The 12,297-nt window shown below is 35.3% G+C and overlaps 1 long non-coding RNA gene across 1 annotated transcript in view; it reads right to left on the reverse strand.

Moving 5' to 3' along the window:
* Window positions 1-12,297, reverse strand: part of LOC119700548 — a 32,354-nt gene that overhangs the window by 8,383 nt on the left and 11,674 nt on the right. The gene's annotated exons all lie outside the window — the stretch shown is intronic.

The raw sequence follows: 12,297 nt of genomic DNA on the forward strand, positions 1-12,297 counted from the left end.
TTTAATAACCATGGAAAACTGTATATGGCTACTGTTTCTCCTCCTAATGCAGGGACAACAACGGAAGTATTTTTTCTTTAGCCTAAAAATTTCACTTTCACTCAATATACTTGATTTCTGTTTCTATCAGAATAAACTGTGTCTTAAACATAGCATTTGTTCTTGAGTGTGTGTGTATATGTGTAGGAATTTTTTTCCTCAACTATCTGCTCACCTTGAAAATATGACCTCCACGAAGCATACAGAGAATTGAATATGCATAAATACTTGCATACATACTCATTGTGTGAAAAAAACCCATTACAAATTACTACCAGAGTTGAAAAAGACAGCAAATTATTAAATCATAATACAAAAGTATTGAAAGGTCAGTGCTAGGCAGGCTGTAAAAGTGAATTCTGTAACTTGATGTTTAGAAAATGATTACCATAAAATACATCCCCATTTGCTGATTTAAGACAGGATACTGTTCTTAGTTTCATCAAGAATCATATGAAGACAAGCTTACTAAACACTGTGGATGCAATACATATTCTCCATGGATAATAAAGTCAGGGGATCAAAGAACTAGAATGCTGCAATATTGATTACTTTTTGGCATAGAATGGAAATAAAAAAAGTGGTCATAACATATTTCCAATTTTTGGAAGGTCCCCTGGGGCATATGCTGATTTTGAAATGGGGCAGGAAAAAAGCAAAGAAGGAATATGGTTTTGAGGATATGATTTACAAATAATATTTATGAAGTGCCAGTGAATTTGTATTTCCTTCTTTTTCTTTTTCTTCAAGTAGTCTCATTATGACAAAAGAATAGAAAAGACATTACCTTGTTGCTAGTATTCTTGTCACATTTTTAGTAAAGGACTAAAATACATATTAATTTCTAAGGAGCATAAGGACACCTTAACAGAAATAGAGGAGCTTTCACAAAGGAAGAAATCAGAAATTCAAGCAAAAAGAAGGTAAAAATTCATCCTTGGAAAAGGGCCAGCACATAGTCCACATCCCATTAAATTTTACTATAACAACTTCATTGAGTCTCATGTAATGTTGTGCCCGACGTCTGCTCCCAAGATGGATTTCACACAGGATAATGGGATACAGAACAAAGGCCAAAGAAAGCATTACGAGCTGTAATGTTTGCAGGACATATATAAAATATATTCTGCCTAGACATAAATAAAGTTTGAAGCAGCATCAGTAGATGCAGCTGCAGGTTAAGGTTTCTAATTAACCAACAGTTGGTTTTTTTCATGTCCTAAACTTATCTGATGAGAAGGCACTTGCTGTGCCCATGCTATTCTCTTAACACTGATTATTCTCTTTAGTATTACCTTCTTCAGTTCTTCAGTACAACACATCAGGCATTATAACCTACCCCCCCCCCCCAAACACATCCCCTGTGTCTTTGCAAAATAAAGCCCTGCTTACAAAAGGCTAAAGATCACTCCAACAGACAACTCAGGATCACCTGAGGTTCAACTGCTACACAGTTTAACCTTTAGTTAAAAACCAGTCTGTGAGAAGAGGGAATACTTTTTTTTCCCCCAAATCCCATGGCTAGTTTCTGGAGGCAAATTCCAGTGTTCAGGTGTAAGTAGAAAACAAAAACCAGAAAATGCTAGTTTTAGGAAAGAGAATGTGTTCTATATTTTTTAACAGAATTGAAGCTGTTTAAAAAACAAACAAAAAAAGATTTTGTTTTTATAAAACTGATATGTTCACAATCCATATATTTTAATTTAAATTGATTTTTTTTGTAGCTGGGTGGGATGAAACTTCTAAAAGCCTCTCAGCTTCACCAGTGTTGGTGTTTCATTTTACAACTGTTTGTAATTATCTGCTTATGCTAACATAACAAATGTGGTGCCTCCAGCAAAAAGCTAAAGGTTGGTGAGAAAGAGAATGAAAAAGCACCTAAATGTTAGACTAGTCAGCAAGATTTTCAAGTTTGTTAAAATTAATACAAGCTATCATTAGAGTACTCTACAGTTCAGTGCTTCATAAATAGGAAAAACAAAGCAGTAATGTTTTTTGTAGCTTTCAGCTTGACTTTTATGGGGTTTCATCTTCCTCTAACAAATCAGGATGCAGAACAGCTCATAAAGCTTCCTGTATAGGCCAACAGTATAATAATTCACTGTGTGCATCCTGAGCCACTTACAACTTGAATGCATCCAGAATGATTGAAAAAATATATCCTAATTACATAAAATACAACAGCCAAGAACAAAGAATTATCTCTCTCTGCTCTAGGGTGAAGGTGGATGGCTCTTCAATACTTTGCCTGCTTCATTGACTGACCCAGTCTTGGCAGAGCAAAATAAAAAAGTTTCTTCACCTCTGTCTGCTGAGTCACACAGACTGAAGAACAGTGCGGTTCCTTCCAGCTGGTGATTGATATTTTCTAAAATGAAATAAAACATCAAAGTAAAACTTAATAATTTATGCAGCAAAAAGCATGGCAAAGTGGTTCAGACTGAGTACTGAGGCTGCTTCAGAAAATGACATTGTGGAAGAATCAGTGCCAACTAACTTCAAATTTTGAAAGTTTATTCAAAATGAATGAGTGCATTACTTACCATATGATTTTATCAGGATAGAATGTAATTCCCACAATGTTTTAAGTCATTCACAACCTTGATCACTTGTGGTGAAGCTTTCTGGATGTGCCAAGAAATCAAAAGACTTGGGAATATCAAAGAGGGTGAAAGAATTCTTTGGTAATACACTGAGTTACTCAAATATTATTTAAAGAACATTTGAAATTCTGAATGATTAATTTCTTCAGAGAATCATAGAGCATTTCTTAATAAAGATTCTATGCAGGAACGTGTCAGATGCCTATAGTACAATCATATCTTATTACACTAATAAATATTTGACTGATCTGACTCACAAAAATGTGTAAAAATCATGGAAAAGTAAGCAAAAATAATTATCTCACTATAATCCCAGTGGAAAACATAATTCATGCCTTTGTATATAATCAATTATCAAGAGCTATTAAAAGCCCCTGGTCCAAGTAGGGACTGTTAAAGAGAGAAGGAAAATATTTGGCCTACATAGATATGAAGGTATCTTAGGTTCTTCAGTGATGCAAGGTTTTCACAAAGAAATATACATATAGAAAATCAAAAGCATATAGTCCTAAAAATGGACATAATAGTTTCAACATCCACATAATGTTTGTAATATGTAGTGTCCGGATACTAGGACTTCTTTTTTTTTTTTTTAATGAAAAGTTGCAGATTCTAAAACAAAGCAAGAGAGATGTTTTTGGGTTTTCCTGAAGTGCTAGAAGTAGCCAGAAAAAATAGTTTCTTCACTTTTTTATACATAAAATGAAATACATAGAAGGAGAAAAAGCATCAGATTAATCCAAAATTAAATTTTTCAGTGGCAATCTGAGAAATCCCATGCAAGTCAGCAGCACTTCTCTGCTCTGGAACTGTGACACCAGATCATTACTTTTACCATGTTCAAAATCACTGTTTCTAAAAAGCATAAATGAAAAAAAAAAATCTTTTCTATCAGGTATGAAATGTATGCTAGAGGAACTGCAAACATGAAAAGTCAGCTTACTTTTACTGGCAATTTGCAAGGTTGCAACAAGGTTGGAGAGAAACAACAATAGTTATCATTACCCAGAGCTTTTCCAAGTGGGATCTTTTCCTCCTTTTCCATTATTTTAAGAGGAATTTTCCCATGTGCATTATGCATGCATTTTTATCCCTGCAAATATTCAGAGGCCATCTGGAAACAGGATCAATCTCAGAAGAACAGAGGTGTCAAATAGAGTAACTGAAGTCAACATAAGTGCTCCTCACTGGTAAATGTTTCACCCTGAATCAGTCAGTTACTCAAAATTTGTGCCACCTTCTGCTTATCTGTGTGTTATGATGTAACTATTCATCAAGGAGGAATTCCATGAATTCATGAAAATATCCACAGAACAGAATTTTAATAACAGATTATAAGAACTGTGAGAGATTCTGCCAGCATATTCCTGTAAATATTTATAGTTCTCTGACAACAGACATGACTGAGATTCAAGGGCACAACCTGTAAGAAAAAGTCCTGTCTCCCTGGCTGAGGATGATGGTAGAGCTAGAGAGTTTAACTTGATACTCGATTTGGACTTGCTAGTATGGAATTCTTTCTTCTCTAGACTGTAGAACAAAGATAAGAGGCAGACAGAAATCTATGAGGTACCAAAAAAAAAAAAAAAAGGTACAATAAAGTATGCCATTTCTACTATGATGAAGTCCAGTTGGCTTCAGCTTTAGAAGCAAGCTATTTTAGGCTCTCTAGAGATGCTAGGATTTAACAGACAATGAAATAGATATTAAAAAACTGAAAGCAAATATGTGTAAAAATGTCCATAATATTTCATTAATCAGTATTCTTTAATCCTGGCAAGGATTATGGAAAGGATTTACAATTTAAAATTTAATATCACATTGTCTCATAAAGCCCCTGATTTTTGCTTTGGTTTATATAAGCAATTCTAAAAAACCTCACAACAGCAATCACTCTCAAGTTTTCTGATTTTATATAGAAATAAAACTGGAAACTTCTGCTTGACCTCAAACTGTCTCATCAATGGTTTCTCAGGGTCTGCTCCCTGCTGACAGCCTGCCAGGAGGCATGGCCTCCTGCCACCAAAGTCCCACCTGAACCAGGAGTATCCATCTCCTCCAAAGGCAGAGGAAGGGAAAACCCTGTCTAGACACCAGTCCTGGGCGTGTCCCTTTGGCCACTGCTTGGTCACAGCCCCTGAAAAGCCACTCTTGTTTTGACAGGATGCTGAAATCGGTATGAAAACATGCCCTGGTGATGGTTTGAAGGTTAAAGAAGCTGAAGCATTTCTTCCAGCACAGAAATACCAAGTGCCTCGTGAAGGGAAGGCAATAGCTGATGGGAGTTTTTGTGGAGTGCCATCTTCTCCAACTGTCAGGCACTGGCTTTATTCACAAATCTGTGAATCTCTAAGAATGCTACAGGCAAAAATCCTTCCCCTGTGGTGCATCTCCAGCATCTTCTTCTCAGGAGCTTTAAAACCTAGGCTTTACATTCTTTTCTCATTAGTTTAGAGCAGCAGAGTACAGGGAGAATTCAGTTTGTCTACCTTGTCACTGCCCAATAAATGAAATTCACAGAAAAAAAGTCACAGAGCCCAAAGTCCCCAAACAAAAAAGTGTTGCAATCTGATTTTACTTTCATTTGGGAAGATGTGGCTATCTGTGAATAAAGACCTCATATCCCCTGCAGTGATCAGTTCCACAAAATTTTTGTGTCAGTTTTGCTGAATTTGAATATGCTGTAAACTTTGGACAAAATTCTGCCTCAACTTCGTCTGACACAATACAGCTTTAATGAATCTGACCCTCTAATTCTCAGCTCTCAAGGCCACCAGCTCTGGTGCAACGAACTGACACATTGTTTAGCATACATTTTTTAAATCTCATTTAATTTTATAGTAGGTTTTTCGTCTTAAAACCTTACACTTTTATTGAGCAATTAAGCTGCGCTCTCAGTCAGGGGGAAGAAATGCTCATAAAATAGAAATAAGCTAAGCAGTAATTTCTAGACAGAAGTTGCATTTTTATTTCCTCCATCATAATAGGAACAAGTATTTGCTTTGTAAAATAAGATGCAGAGTCTTCTAAAGAGCTGAGAATGACAATTGATTTGTTTAATTTTTTTTCCTTAAGTGAGATGAAGGTTAGAGTTCCTGGAATAACAAACTGCTTCTGGCCTACTGGCTTTATCAGATCAGTCAAATAAAGTGAACAACAGTTGCAATATTTTTCTATGACCATTTTGCTGGCTGATGGCTGTTTTCAATGCACCACATAATGATTTTTTTTCCAGGAAGCACATTTGTTTTAACACAAACATTTTAAAGGTAACCTTGTTGCTGCCATCAAACAAGTAAAATCCTGTATCTGTTGTAAACAGTTCTGATTTTAAAGTAATTTGACTGGAGAGCTCTTTGTGATGGTTCAATGAATGCCAGTGAATTTTTTACATCAGGTTTCAAAGTACAAAATATTATGTGCAATACCTGAGTATGGTTTCAACTATAATAATTACAAAATTAGGTTTTAACAAATATGAATTTGAAGGAGATTGCTATTTATAAGATAGCATAATTATTTTTTATTTTACCTCCATTCTTATTAAGTTGCTTTGGTAGCTTGTAAAGTAGTTGATATCCACCATAAATAAGAAAGGAAAAATGTACACTTAAAATAATCACAAAAAACTACCTAAAATATTAAAACCCCACCAACATGTATTTCATTTGAAGAAAATATTAGACCATAAAAGCACTGCTAATCTATGGAGACATTCATTCTTTTTTTATTGTTTGCTAAATTTCACAGAACAAGTAAAGCAATTCAACAATATGTCTTCTAAAAGTCATTAACAACCTTGCTAAAATATGTTTATATATATATATATATATATATATATATATATATATATATATATATATATATAATGGATACCTACCCACTTAAGTTTCATGTTCAATGAATACAAATACCTTAAAAATAATTTGGATAGAGAAGACATCTGTGCAGCAGTAGTGGTCAGAAATATATGACAAGCTGTTGTAAGACACAACTAACAGCTTTATGAATATTCATGCAGTTCTGGAGTCCCCAACACAAGGACAAGTTGGAGCAAGTCCAGGAGAGGCAAGAAGTTGATAAGAGAATTAGAGCTTTACTATGAAGATGGGCTGAGAGAGTTGGGGTTGTTCAGCCTGGAGAAAAGAAGGTTTGGTGGAGGCCTCATGGCAACCTTCCAGTCTCTGAAGGAGGCCAGAGAGAGACTCTTCACAAGGAACTGTACTGATAGGACAAGAAGGAATGACTTCAAACTTAAAGACAGGAAACTTAGGTCAGATATATAGAAGGAATTTTTTACTGTGAGGGTAGTGAGACACTGGAACAGATTACCCAGGGAGGCTGTGGTGATGCTGAAATCAGCTGGATAGAAACTTTCTAACATAGTTTTGAGTATTAGAAAGCAGGTGTTCTTTATTACAGCATCCTGGCCACTTGGGGGATCCTTCCTCCATTTGAGTGTGACAAGTGCTGGAACAGAGCTTTTATCATACACACTGATTACATATTCATTAGCTACCCCACTTCCTTGACTTTATTTGACATAGTCTCACCCTTATGACAGAACTTTAACCCCTACATCAGAGTCCTTATATGGTTCTTTGGGGGTCTGTCTTCAATGCCCAGTGTCCTTTTAGGTGGCTGTTTCTTGACCCCTGCTTTTGAGTGATCACAATATTGTTGTTCTACAAGGCTGACAAACTTCTGCTTTGTCAGCCTTGCAGAGCCGAGCTGGTATTCTGCATACATTTTGCATAATTTCTGTCTGCTTAAGTTGCATACTTTATTTATTTCTCCAAAGCTGTGCTGTTGTGTTCTCCTGTCCTTGACAAGAGTAAATGTTGCTCTGTTCTACTATCCTTATCAAGTGAGTAAAACTCTATTCTGTTCTGCTGTCTTTATCAGTGGATGCCCCATCCCTGGAAGTGTTCAAGGGCAGGTTGGATGGGGCTCTGAGCAACCTGGTATGGTGGGACGTGTCCCCACCCATGGCAACGAGGCTGGAGATTGATGATCTTCAAGGTCTTTTCCAACATAAACAGTCCCATGGTTCTATACTTGAAAATTGTTTGAGGCCTGAATGCAGCAGAGATGTGCTTTGGCATCCAGAAGAATCCTGGCACCCATAGTATGATAACCTCTTCAATCTTCATGACGTGTTACATAAATGAATAATTATTTCAATAACGCCACTTTCTATGGGGTTATAATCATAGTCATAAAGAAAGAATCCTACTGATTTCAGTCCCTACTTGAAAAGCAAGGCCACATGAAGCTGCTGCACCACTTGAACAACATTGCATTCCATTAATTCTTCTGAAGCATGGGTGGAAGTTGCAAGAGGGTGCTTTTATTAACTGTAATACTCTAGTTTACAGCAGATTGAAAATTTTCTGACTGTCTAAAGAGTTTTTAACAACAGATACTGATTTTATTAAATCAAAAAATATCAGCAAAATCTATTGAGTTCACTGACATATAAAAAATACTTTGAAATATAATACATAATATAAAGAATTATAATAATATAGTATAATAAAAATGAATATTACATCAAATCATGAAATCAAAATGTTTTACTATGCCATACTGAATAGGAGTGCAATGTAGTTGCAACGACGTTATTGTTTGAAGCATTCCAGTAACTTCAAAACGAAGCTGTTTAAATCTCAAACAGGTTTTTTTCCCAGTATATACCAAATATCTGTGCTAAGGTGACCCTAAACCAGGACAATACCCTGCACTAATCATTTTGGAATGATCATTTTGAATATCTTTCCAAAGATATTTTGGCTCCAAGTTCCAATTTAGGAAAAAAAAAATCAAAATCACAATACTTATTTCTGATGAAATAAGCATTCCAAATTTTGAAGTGTCAACTGGAGTCATGCTCCAGTTCATGCTTCATCCCTTTTACAGTGCACTGTACTTCACTGTGTGGAAAACTGAAGAGTTATAATACTGAACTCTAATGGCTCTCAGATCAATAAAGCACTGTGACATGCTGTAATCCCAGGTGAAAGGAAAATTGAGCTGGCAATTGACATCTCAGATCTGCCAGTTCCTTACATTCACAGAGACATTATTATTTAGTCTGGTTGAAAGCAATATTCTAATATAACCAAAGGTCAGGGTTGAGTAATAAATCTGAAGCTAGAGTCAGTTTATCATAATACTGTCATGTAAAAGTCACTATGTATAAGTAAAGGTCAATTTTAGCAAGTCATATTCAAGTGTTTTTCCTGTGGGGTATGGTAAAAAAATCTTCTTCTGTGTTATTTGATAAGTAAATACTGACAGGTATAACAGTGACTAAGTAACATTAAAAATATCTAATTTTAATCCTATTGTGTATCAGATTTTCAGATTGCACCATCATTCCAGTCTATTCTTTTAGTTTTTCAGCACATAAGTTCACCTTAACCATACATTCTCATCAAATGATAACCAGATATTAGCTCATTCTACAGGTGTTTCTGTGGACTTCCAAGGTTTCCTTGCTTTTTGTTTTACTGGAGGCATTGAGAGATTGCCATACTATTTAGTAAGAGCTTGATTTAGGAAGCAAGCCAAAAAAATACTATGTACCTTGCTGTGATTCTTTTCTGTGAACTTTTGAATCAATGTAAAGGTACTGTTGTACTTTTCTGTCAGCAAAGTCTAATAGTCTAAAAGCAGCACTCTAGCCAAGCAGCTGAAAATATGAAAGCATTCACATACTCCTCCTTAGTACTGCACATTTCAGCTGGAAACCTCTTCCGTGAATCAAGAATTGCTACCCAAACCTGTGGTCTTGAGAAAATAACATTAATGTGGAAGCTGTGTTACACTGAAAAGTAGTGTGAGTGTTACCGTTTGAGTATTACATCTGGATGAGAAGTAAAAAGAAGATCACATAACAAGCAGTAATACAAGGCAGCCTCATGCTCTCTAGTGGATTGCAACCAAGTCATTGTAGTGGCTGGGTCAAGAAGCAGGCAAGACCTGTGAATAATTAGTGTGCAAACTACTAATGTAAGCATGGTTGGTTAAAAAAAAAAAAAAAAGAAACAAAACCCTTGTAGGATAGAGATTATAGTCAATGCCCATTCTGGACTTCTTACTAATTATATTTACTATCAGAGGTCCATTGAACTTTTCCACTGCTGTAGGTATTTGTATCATGATTGCCATTATCAAACCTTTTATGAAGGTTTGACAAACATCATTACTATTCACCAGCTTTTTTCCTTCCCTCTTCCTATGCCTTACCAGTGTTTACTACAGAGATGGTGGACATCAACAAGAATTCAACTTATGAAGATTATGTCCACTCCAATATTTTATTTCAGGAGCAGAAGAGGTTGTGCGAAATTTACATTTTTTTACCATGGCAGATTTTGTTACAAAGAAGAGATTTCCATAACTCTGTCTTTTCACTTTCATTAATCTAGTCATAGCAACATTTTCCTCCTAGTCTAACCTTATATAACTTTTATACTATTTGTAATTATTTAATTATTTAAATTGAGCTGCATACATCTACCAAGACTCCTAATTTTTTTCATGCAACATCCATTAAAGGTACTCATAAAAACAAGCATTAGTAAATACCATCTGTTGCCTTTGCTTCTCTCCGCATCTCACCATCAGGTATTTGTACACATGGATAAGCCTGAGCCTTTTTTCTCCAGGCTGAACAGGCCCAGCTCTCTCAGCATTTCCTCATATGAAAGGTGCTGCAAGCCCTTGATCATCTTCATGTGCTTTGCTAGACTGGCTTCAGTTTGTCCAGGTGGGGAGCCCAGACCTAGACAGAGCACGTGACTCACCAGTAGAGGGGAGAGGAATCATCTATGTTTCCAAGATTATTATTTTACCCATAAAACTAGGAAAACCTTTTTCAAAAAGAATTTTCTTTTTGTATCTTTTGAATATCCTTATATTAGTGCGTAACATACTGTTTTGCCCTTGTTGGCAGTTTACTCAAGACTCATTATTAAACTACTATTACTTAGAAAGATTTTAGTTCCTCTTGGAATTTCTAGAACTAGCTAAGAATTTTGTCTGCATGTTTATCAAACCAAAATTTCTTGTTCCTAAAATCTGCAAGATGCTTTACCTCCCATGATATCTGTGTTCTACTTACTACATCCTGGTTTTGCAGAGGATGCTTTCCCTGTTCTTTTTCCTCATATACATGTCCTACTCTGAAATCTATGACTTGAACTAAATATTTTTCACACTCTTAGAATTACTTTTCAATCATTAAAATAGTCTCAGGGATGAATAGTAGTAAAAGAAAAAAGTTTAACACAAGTTTTATAACAAGTAGTTATAATCCATATTTCAGCCATAACTCTTAGAAGAAACATGCTAAACGTCTGCATATCATAACACACCATATTTGTATTCCCTTAAAATTCCTGGTTTCAGACATAATCAGGACAAATTTAGATATAGACACAGTGGAGAAAAATAAAATATTAATGGGGAAATAAAAGCCATCTCCCACACTAATCAAAGAAAATAGAAATATAAAGAAAAGTTATAGTTACACTTGATGCTCTCTGGTGTGTCTGTGTTTTTTATTTCTTATGGTTAAACAAGACACAGCTATTCAGACAGTTCTAAATATCCTGTGCAGTAATCTTAGAATTTATGGGTACCTACCTGCTGGTTACAGTTACATAGTATTTTGAATATAATGGCTTTGCTTTAGCTTATTGCCATGCTAACCACTGCAGGCTCCATTACCTTTCAAGTACTTGTCATAAATGCTGCCATTAGCCATAGCCTTCCTTATGTGACACTGTTCCTAATTTTTCCAGATTTAACAATTATATCAATGTTCTTCATAATTTCACCTGTCTTACTTGATGAAAAGGTGCCTTTGACCCTAACTAGATCAAGTTAATTTCAGTCTTGCTTTCATTCTACTTTATTTTACAACTACATTGCTTTTGGTTCATGTTTTGACAGAACTCAGCTAGAATGCCAAATTCTACATTTCTTTGAAGGGCATTGGATTAGGTTAAATGTGGAAATACAAGCTTCCTAATAATGTATGTTACCACTCTGCATAACTATTAATCTTTTAAAAATAACATATTTGTGCTTCAGAAGGCGCTGAATGGGTTGTTGGCTCTCAACAGAAAACATGAACAGTAATGCAAATGCACAATCACTGTTGCAGGGGGAACTTTGGAATGATTTGGGCTTCAAGCTTTCTCATTTGTGAGCAAGTCCCAGCTACTACTGCCGAAGAGCATGAAATTGAGCTGTCATTACTTACTAATTTATTTTATAGAGCTGGGAATCATTAGGAATCTAGGATGTGAGTAATGAAAAATTGAGAGTTTATTGGTATCAGAATCTTACTGTTATACCTCTCTTTCCAATTTAGTATTTTTTAAATTTGTCCAAAATTATTCAAGTATATTATATTTTTGTGAATTCTTCCTTGTATTTCAATATCACAAAGGTAAGTTTCATCCTATTCCCTTTTTACAATGATCCACCTCTAAGGCATTCCTTAAAATCTAATTTATCTCTGATTCTTAACAAGCATTTTAAGATTGTTCACCTTTTTCAAATATCCCCTGCCTTCAGAAACCAATGGCAAGCTTATGCTGTTTGAAATTAGTCCCTTAAAGGGTTGCTTTGGATGGCTAAA

Source organism: Motacilla alba, chromosome 4 (assembly GCF_015832195.1).
Source record: "Motacilla alba alba isolate MOTALB_02 chromosome 4, Motacilla_alba_V1.0_pri, whole genome shotgun sequence".
NCBI classification, from domain to species: domain Eukaryota; kingdom Metazoa; phylum Chordata; class Aves; order Passeriformes; family Motacillidae; genus Motacilla; species Motacilla alba.